The sequence below is a fragment of the Talpa europaea genome (assembly GCF_964194135.1).
Source record: "Talpa europaea genome assembly, chromosome: 15".
Taxonomy (NCBI): Eukaryota; Metazoa; Chordata; class Mammalia; order Eulipotyphla; family Talpidae; genus Talpa; species Talpa europaea.
Genome location: NC_140083.1, coordinates 62,600,156 through 62,610,286, shown reverse-complemented (window position 1 = coordinate 62,610,286; position 10,131 = coordinate 62,600,156).

The window sequence follows — 10,131 nt, the reverse complement described above, 5'->3', positions numbered from 1 at the left end:
CTAATTGACTCATCCAATGATGAAGCATCTTAATTTGATGACTGTAAGAGTCACAATTAGATATTTCATGCTAAGATTTTTCTTCTGGTCGAATCCTGATTCTGCTCTATGCTTAAAGATACATTTGCAGGGCCTCCCCGGTGGCGCAGTGGTTGAGCGCTGGGTTGCTAAGCTGCCCGCGGCCTCTGCGACGCAGGTTCGATCCCCGGCTGCTCCCCGGCCACCAGAGGAGGGTCCCACATGGTGCGCAGACCTCTCCTGCCGCCCGCTGCTCCCCTCAGCAGTGTACTTCGGTCCTTCTGCCTGCTCTGCTCCCCACTCTGCCTCTGGTGAATTCTCTCACCCTCCCGCGCTTCTGACTGTACCCAGTGCATGTATAAACAAACAAACAAACAAACAAATAAATAAAACATGCCTCTATTTAAAAAAAAAAAAGATACATTTGCAGCCAAACACGATGAATATTAATTAACTAGATGTTTTAAAAGAAATAATAATCCTGATAAATCTCCACATGAGAAAGACGTGTTCAGCATCCACCATTCATTTCTATCAATGATACGAATGCCCATTTCACTTCTGAGACTAAACCACTCTACAGGCCCACCAGCCTCATTACCAATACATTTATCATTTCGTGAGCAGCACCTCAACAGCCCCAATTGATGATTAATGGACAACAGAGTATGTCTTAAGAAAGACAGGTGAAAAATATCAGGTTGCAAGGCAAAACATGTAAATATATCAGAGACTGGAGTTTCTATTCTATGTTTTTAAAGGGGTAAAAGGCCATCTGTACTATTTTAGGAGTACCATGAGTTCAAAAACAGTCTTTGGAAATGGGTCAAACATCAATGTCTGAATTTCACCCTGAAATTCAGTATTCCTATCTTTTGAGTTCTTTTCTCACTGAGGCATATAAATGTGCTCAAAATAAACTGATTCAAATTCCCAGTGAAGGTAATTTTAAAAATTCCAATGGTTCATCTTAATTTTCTAGTGGGGAGGCAGCTAGTCTTAACATGTGGTTGAAAGGACATCTGAGTTGAAAACCAGAAAAGGCAAACGCTAAATATTGCGTGGCTTTGGGCAGGCCCCTTAAGAGAAGGAAGAAGAACAAGCCAACAAGTATTGGGCACCTCTTAATTGCCAAGCACCAGATTTGCATCCTTTACCTTGCTTAATCCTCATAACCCCAGTTGGTAGGCATCGTCATCCCCACTTGAGAGATGAGGAAACTGAGCTTCTACGAGGTGAAGAGACACTCCCACAATACACAGCTAACAAGTGGCAGCCCTGGAATTAAAGTCCAGCCTACTCCAAAGCCAGTACCTCCTCTCTCACTCTCCCAACTGCTCTTGTTGAGCCCCAAGTTCCTCATCACAAAAGAAGGGGCCAGAGTCAGGCTCTGATGCCTCTCATAGCTCCTGATGTATGCTTTGTTACTGGGGAGGGAAAAGGGAAATTGGGGATGAGGGAAAGGATCTCAGATATAGAGCATAAAATCTTTTCCTCCCAAGTGGGAAAGTTCTGGATCCTGGTGTTCTGCAAGAATGCTCTTGACTCACTGACCCAGGAAAGGAGGCTGCTGCTCTACCACTTCTGACAAAGTAAACAAGCCTGCTAGTTGTCCCTAGTAGGGCCACTTTTTAGGATTTCCAACAACAAAATCCATCAACATGGATGAATTCCATTCTTGTTGAGAATTTGATTGTGCCCAATACATTGTATTGAGAGGCTCTGAAGGGAACCACAAAGAAGTGTAAGAGATAGTCTGTATTCTCAGGAGAGAATGGTGGAGCGGGGGTGGGGGGGTGGGGGGGTGTACAGGGGAAATAGGAGGAACACAATTAACACATAGAGCAATTTTTAAAAATAACATATAACTTATGACCAAACTGTAACTCACACAACATAGACAATAGGCATCCAGAGACAGAGGAAATCAAATAGGTAGCAATACTCGGACAAGGCCTCATGAGAACTGGGGCAAAGACAAAGTTCTTTACTTGCATTCTGGACTTGTCTTCCTTGGCCTTCTCCGTAATTGTGAAATCTTGGTATGAACCTTTCACATAGTTCAAACATTCTCAGCTTTGGAGGCTGCAGTGATGTCCCCTTCATATCACGTCATCTGAATGCCACTTCATCTTTATTGCCACAAATGGGAGGGGTAAAACCCCATGGTATGCAAACACCGTCATGGAGACTTGCTTCAAGCCATGGGCAGTTTCATGCAAAACCAGTTTCTCAATAGGGCAAATGTTGTGCAAAGGTGTAAGAAGCTTGAGAAACTAGTTAAAGGCAAAGCCTGTCACTACAAGACCCAGATTTGAATGGGGACATTTTCCTGTCAATGTCAGCTATGGCCGGCCTCCAGCCCCTTACCTCTGAAGACTCTATGCTTAAGCATTTCTCCAACATCTTGTCCTAGAGGTCACATAGAGCCTTGTCCCACGGAACAGGAACTCCTTGTCCCCACATTCTTCCTCCTGTGTCCATGCTCATATGCCACTCTATAAGACACCCTCAGTTGAAAATTGGCTCCAGAATTCTGGATCCTTCCTCACCCTCACATAACTTTGTGTGCATCCTTTTCTCCAAATTCTACCCTACATATAACTTGGAAATATGATCCCTAGTGATGGTGTGTGTAGGTAAGGTAGCCTAGTTAACTAAACAGGCACTGTATTTGCTGAGTGTTCTGAAACAATGCTAGACTGAGACATATTTTCCAAGCTGGTTGAAGACACAAAAGGAAAACAAAGGGAACAGTCCGTAAGTATACCAGACACTACATCCAGGGTAACTGGTTCTGAAAAATGAGAAACTGGTAAGTACAGAAGTCATGAGGGAAAGTTTCGTGGAGGCAGGGTTTAGGACAAAACCTTAAAGAATAGGAAGAATTTGGATAGACCGGAAAGAGAATTAGCACATTCTAGAAAAGAAGACTAGCATAACCAAAGGCAGGACAAGTGGAAAATGTATTCATGGAAAGCCAAGGTAGTCAGTCTCTCTGGAGAGAGGGTGGCACAAGAATGGGCATCGCAAGAATCAGTGGGAAACGAGCTCAGATGGATAAGATGAATTCATCAACAAACTGAGCAAACATTAAGTGATGATTAGGTCTCTTGCGCACCATAATAATAGCTGACAACCACTGGTGCTGACATTGGGCCAGGCACTGTATTATGCACTTTACATGTATTATTTCATTTAATCACCAGCACAAACCTATGAAGTAGGCACTGTTACTATCTCCATTTTACGGGTGACAAAGATGAAGCTCAGAGAGGTGAAGCAACTTGCTTCAGGTCACATAGTTGCTGAGTGGAAAACCCTGGAATTGGACCAAGGGAGGCAGCTCAAATGTTGGTTCTGAGCACAATGTTAAGCTGCCTCAACCCATCACCTCATTAAATCCTTGTAAAATTCCATACGATGCAGGCTATCTCCATTTTTGCAAATGGAACTCTAGGCTCTAAGAGTGACTAAGTTGCTAAAGATAGAACTGGAATTTGAAAGCGAGTTCTCTGCCTTCCAAGGACACTAAACGTTCTTTAACAATATAGCTGTCGGATTGAAGGATTGTCCAGAATGGGATCAAATTATGGGAAACCTTGGCCTGATAAGGGCTAGAAGCACATATGACAGAACTAGGGAACAACTTCAGGGCTATAAACAGACTTGACTTGATGAATGAAGATGGGTCTTAAGTCTAGCCAGGGTGGGCACTAGACATTGAATCAGGGAGAATGGGCAAAAGCTCTAGGTGATATTAGGAGTGGTAATGATGTAGAAATGGGCACGGTGGAGGGAAGGACAGAAACAATGATCAATATTTGAAGGAAAATCTGATTGTTCTGGGGAACAGAATGAGGGCAATGAAGGAAGAATAAATCACAGAAGACTTTGCTTCTGGTCTAACTTCATGGACTGTTTCTGGGGGCTGAGAGGTCATAAGAGCAGCTAGTTTGTGGCAAAAAAGAAAAAAAGGTTCTTTTGGGACATGTTGCAACCTGCTTGGCAGAACAATGCCTGGCTCTTTCTGGAGGAAATGACCAGTAGGCAGTCAGGGATGTGGGCTTGGAACTCAGGTAGAGAGCAGAAGCTGGCTGTCATTGCTGACCTATCAGTTCTGCAGGTCCGGTGAAGGGACAGTCCAGTCAGATCCCAGGGAAAATAGGTTTTTCATAGTCAGAACAAGCCAGGAGTCAGCAAAGAACAAAAATGCAACTTAACAACAGAGAGCAGGCCCCAGGGCAAGCCACAGGTCTGGACAAGTGGTTAAGGACCAAGGCAGAGATGAAAATTAAAGGGACACAGCAGCAATTGGATCACACCAAAATAACCTCAAAAGAATATCCCTTTCTATTTCTGGTGTTTTGGAATTTTTCCCTTATTGCAGGATCCAAACCCAGATTAATATGGGACCCTGCAAGCTGACCAAAATTCCACAATTGGGATTTTGCTAATGGGGAGCACAGAATTTCCATCAGCCAAGAAGGAGATCTGAAGTCATGAAAAAAGGCTCCACTGAACTGCACACTTAAAAATGGTTTCGATGGGAAATTTTATGTTATGTGTACTTAACCAAAATTACAAAGGAAAGCCTCACCACTTAAAATATGTCCGTAGATCCCACAAAAATCTCCCAAAGTGCATCTCATTTAACAACTCCTGGACTTACCCCCTTTTTGGGTCCACAATTTTCCTTGCCCAAGTCAGTGACTGTGCTGCTGAGATAATGAAAGCACATCCGCAGCCTGGGGTACTGTCGCTACCTGGCTCCCGAGTCCCTTCCAATCTGGAAAGAGAGTGGGATAGTCAATTGTGATGAATTTGTCGTGAAAGCTCCTCTTCTGGTCTTTCTGCTCCCTCTGTCCTTTTTCCAGAACATTGAGAATGTGATCAGTTGGCCATAGCCCCACCCTTTGTGATCTCTTCTGCCTGACAGAATTAAGAAAATGAGACATCCAGCACCTCAGCCAACACCTGGGAGGGACTTACCTAAGAAAGGAACCTGGGAGTCCTATGACTTCAGTTCTTGCTTATTGCCCTTTGGACACTTCCTTTGAACGTTCTAGGGTCCTTCTAATGGCTTCACGAGACCACCTCTTGCTCAGTCTATTACCTGGCCCGGGATCAGGAGTCCTCCATAAACCAGAACCTAAAGGCACTCAAACATTGTTTGACTAGGTAGGTTACAAGTAAGGAAACAGGGGCTAAAGTTGTCAAGGGGCCTACTCAAGGGGATACCCTGGATTAATTGCAAAACAAGGAGATATGGGCCTTCTGATCACACTCTAAATCTCTTTTAGCTAGACAAAGAGATTCCAACTGAAATATTTGAAATTCTATTTTCATTAAAATTCTGCCTTCCCTGAGATTTGTTGTTTTATGTTGCCCTTTTTCTCAAAGATGTTTAAATCTCCCTTCCCCCTACCAATGCCAGATTCGGGATTCAGAAGAGGATAGTAGCAGGAGTGATGGAGCAGGGAAGCTCATTGTTACCTACAAAACCATCCCAGACTACCTATTATGTTGTGGCTAAAACTCAGATCTTGTACAGCAGAGCAGAGCTTCATGAGAGGGCCATGCGCACTAGGGCTCACTCATCCTTTCTGCCTTTGCCCCGTCTTGACCTTGATCCCCACCTCTGAAATCCTTGATTACCAATGTCAATAGACAGCTGCTTGGTTTGGGAGGGGCCACCCAAGACTACAGCAAGATAGAAGAATGACAGAACAGCCCATCATAAACATATTTATCAGGCAAACTTCAGGAAAAACTGGTTACTCAAGCTTGCCTCCTCAAGAAAAATAGTTTTGTGTCAAGCTTGGCACAGTCTGAAATAGATATATGCAAGGTTGTTCCATTGCCACACTCCTTTGAGGAGGTGTCTGTCACTTTAGCACAAAAATGATGCTTTCCCCTGCCTCAGAGAGCTTTCAAGCTATACAGTTAAACAGAGAAATGGGTTATATGTCTTTATTAAGCCTATATATCTTTTCTATCTTTACTATGGCCATTTTCTTAAAATGGAGAAATTCAGGTTAGAACTTGGAAGTCATAGAGTCTTAGACTTAAAAAGTAGAGCTATATGGGACTTGGAAATCTACTCCAGCCCCTAGTTTTTCAGCTGAGAAAACTAAAGGCTTCCATTATTAGGATGTTATATTTCTACTACATAACCTAAGATGATACTCATTTCTTTACAAGCCAAAATTGTACTGTTGGCTCCAAGGAGTTGGTTAACCTAAAACCCATGGCATTTTTCATATAAACCACTGTCCGACTAGATTTTTCCCCAGCTCCTTGGTTTATACAATACATTTCCTAAAATTATGTTCAAGTATTTATATTTTCCATTTCCATTCCATTTTTCTAGCTTTAACTCCATATTCCAGTCTATGATTTGAACTTTGGTTCTGTCTTAAGATCTCTAAGTGTGTTTAGCAAAAAGGAAGATCCTTTGTTAATAAGCTCTTCACAGTGTGCCTGCTATGTCATATCTATTTTTTTTTAAAGATTTATTTATTTATTTATTTATTTATTTATTTATACAAGCACTGGGTACAGTCAGAAGCACGGGAGGGTGAGAGAATTCACCAGAGCCAGAGCAGGGAACAGAACAGGCAGACCCATGAAATACACTGTTGAGGGGTGCAGCGGGCATGGCAGGAGAGGTCTGCGTGCCATGTGGGACCCTCACCGGTGGCCAGGGATCGAACCAGTGCTGCAGAGGCTGCGGGCAGCTTCGCAGCCCAGCACTCAACCACTGAGCCACCAGAGGAGGCCCGCTATGTCATATCTAATAGCTAAATTGTTCTAAATACACTTCTATGAAAAACATTTAATTTGGAATTCCTCCATCTGGTTTTTCAGATCCTCCAAGAAAGGCAGTAATTTTTCTCCTGTGTTACATGAGAGGTTCTAGAATGTGTCTTTTCCTCCACAGCCCAGAATATCTTTCACAGCTTGTCTCCTATCAGAGCAGGAGTGCCTAGGGGGAATGCTGAAGGGCCACCCCCTAAATTCCAGAGTCCAGGAGTCTTTATTATGTACATTTTCATTCATCATTAATACCTTTTCTTCCATTAGCCATGAAAGCAGGAAAAGTCAACTAATTTGGGAGTGGGAGTTAAAAAACGAAAGATTTCCTAATCTCTCGTTCACTCAAAAAGTATCTACTGTAAGCAAAGGGAGAATTAAGTTGAGTTAAATATTTGTGATTATTTTATAGATTGTAAATAGTCAAAAACCTAAGAATTATCGCTGACTTCATCCTTCATCACCCAGTTCTACTAAGAATGGCTAACATCTATCAAACACTGCCACACATTGTGCTAAATTCTTCACTAAGTTGATTCATTTAATCCTCACAGCAATTACAGGCATCACAATTTGATAGATGAGAAGACTGGTGTTTTTAAGAGATTAAATTGCTGGTGGGAGTGCAAACTGGTCCAACCACTATGGAAAGCTGTATGGAGGTTCCTCAGTCTACTAAAAATGGAGCTACAATATGACCCAGCAATTCCACTCCTAGGAATCTACCCAAAGGACACAAAAACATTGATTCAAAAGAATACTTGTACCCCTATGTTTATGGCAGCACTATTTACAATAGGTAAAACCTGGAAACAACCCAAATGCCCAAAAATAGATGACTGGATCAAGAAGATGTGGCATACATACACAATGGAATATTATTCAACAATCAAAAAGATAAACTAATACCATTCGTAGCAACATAGATGGAACTAGATGGTATTATGCTCAGTGAAGTAAGTCAGAAGGAAAAAGAAAAATATTGGATGGTTTCACTTATAGCAGGAATATAGGGGAAGTAAAAAAAGACAACAGGGAAAAAATAGTAACAATACAAAACAAAAATAGAGGATCATAAACCAGAGACATCCTGTAGGGGAGGAGGAGGGAGAGGGATCAGAGGGAGGGAGGAGCACAGGGGACTGTGGTGATGGTGCACGGGAGCACTGGTGAAGGAAATTCTATGGGGACTACACCTGGGGGACTGGGGGGAAGCAAACATTGTTTAAAAATGAACAATGATGTAAAATACACATAAATTTAAAAATAAATAGATTAAATTATGCTTGAAATCACATATCTAGGAATGGGGAGTCAGATTCACACCCAGGTATGTAAGACTCCAGAGCCCAGAATTTTACCCACAGTTTAGTCCAGGACCTCTAAGACAGCCAGCAGACCATGATGCAGGTCTGACCCCCTAAGCATCATGGAAGGGAGGAAGGAAGGTTGAGTGAAAGAATCTCAGACCACAACACAGTTCTAAGAGTGTTCAGTAAGGCTGGTGGAACATCCAGGAGCCAAAGTTGCCCATCTGAGGAGCCCCACATTCCCAGTCATAGGCCTGCCTCAGTATCCCTCCACGTGCCTTCAGAAGAGACCCGTAGAAGAATGACCTCAGCAAGAAGTGGCTATGGATTTCAAAACACAGAAGCTGGGGTTATCAATCAATTGTGACCCTTTCTGAGTGGTAGATTTTCATTGTCCCCACATTATATCACACTATCTCTTCAAGCAAATGTACTGATTTTGTCTTCAGTACATGTCTCTATCTCCTCCACATTTTTCTCTGCACCTCAAAAATAAATCCCAGGTGGACAAAAAACTTAAAAATATAAAAACGATAGAGGCAGTATCTGATTTGGAGGTATTCAAATGTTACTCAATTAAAAAAATATTTCATTATAAAAATAATACATGTTCATATAAAAAAGTGGAAAAGGAAAAAATTGAAAAAAAAATATAAATAACATCGTAAAAGTACTACAATAAAGCAATGAATCTCTGTATAATCTTGTCAAGAAGGCTTTTTCTTTTTTTTATTTTATGTATACTATTTTTACACTATTCTTCCTTTTTGTACAATGTATGCTTCCTCCTCTAAGGGGTAGTCCCTATAGAATTCCCACCACCAATTCACCTGTGTCCCATCACCATAGTCCCTTGTGCTCTTTCCTCCCCTGTTATGATCCCTCTCCCCCCTCCCCTGCAGAATGTCTCTGATAATTTATTTTTCAATTTATTATATTTTTCCCCTGACCCCTTATTTGAATGTTTCCCCTACATTCCTCCTATAAGTGAAACCATCTGATTTTTTTCTATTTCTTTCTGGCTTATTTCACTGAGCATAATCCCTTCCAGCTCCATCAAAGTTGTTGCGAATGACATGAGTTTATCTTTTTGATTGCTGAATAGTATTCCATATTGTATATATATACCATATCTTCTTGATCCAGTAATCTACTTTTGGGAATTTGGGTTGTTTCCTTATCTTACCTACTGTAAATAGTGCTGGAATAAACATAAAGGGTGCAGGTATCCTTTTGAATTAATGTTTTTTGTATCCTTTGGGTAGTTTCCTAGGAGTGGAATTGCTGGGTCATATGGAAGCTCCATTTTTAGTACTTTGAGGAAGCTCCAAGCAGCCTAAGAAGGCTTTTTGTAAGTATAATAGCAAATCCACAAAAGGCTAATAAATTATACTACTTAAACATGGAAAACTTCTGAATAAAAAAAATACAATCAACAAGTGAAAGACAACAATTTGGGAGAAAAGATGGTTAACACATATGACAGCAGCACTAATTCCTTTAACTACATGGAGCTTTTAGAAATCTCTAAGGAAAAACCCACTGTCAATAAGGAACAAGCAAAGAACATGATATGGTAGAGCACAGAGAAAGAAATATGAATGCTCCCACCACACACTCAGCTTCACTGCTAATTCAATAATAGCAATTTAAAATATTAATAAGATGCCAATTTTGACCTGTCACATTGGCAAAATGTTAAAAATTTGATACAGAATCTGTCATCTGATAAGTGGGGAAATAGTTTGTGCTACCAATGGAAGTACACTCTTCATAACCCTTTTGGAGGAAAACTTGGCAGTACTTGCCAATATTCAGGGATAGAAGTTTATATACTTAATCCAGAGGTTCCTCTTCTATGAATCTATCCTACAGATCAATTCCCCAAGGAAAAGAAAGATGTATAATCAAAGTTGTGAGTTTCTGCATTGTCTAACTATCAACAGTAAAAAATAAAGTCATCCAAGAAGTAAATTCTGAAAGAAAA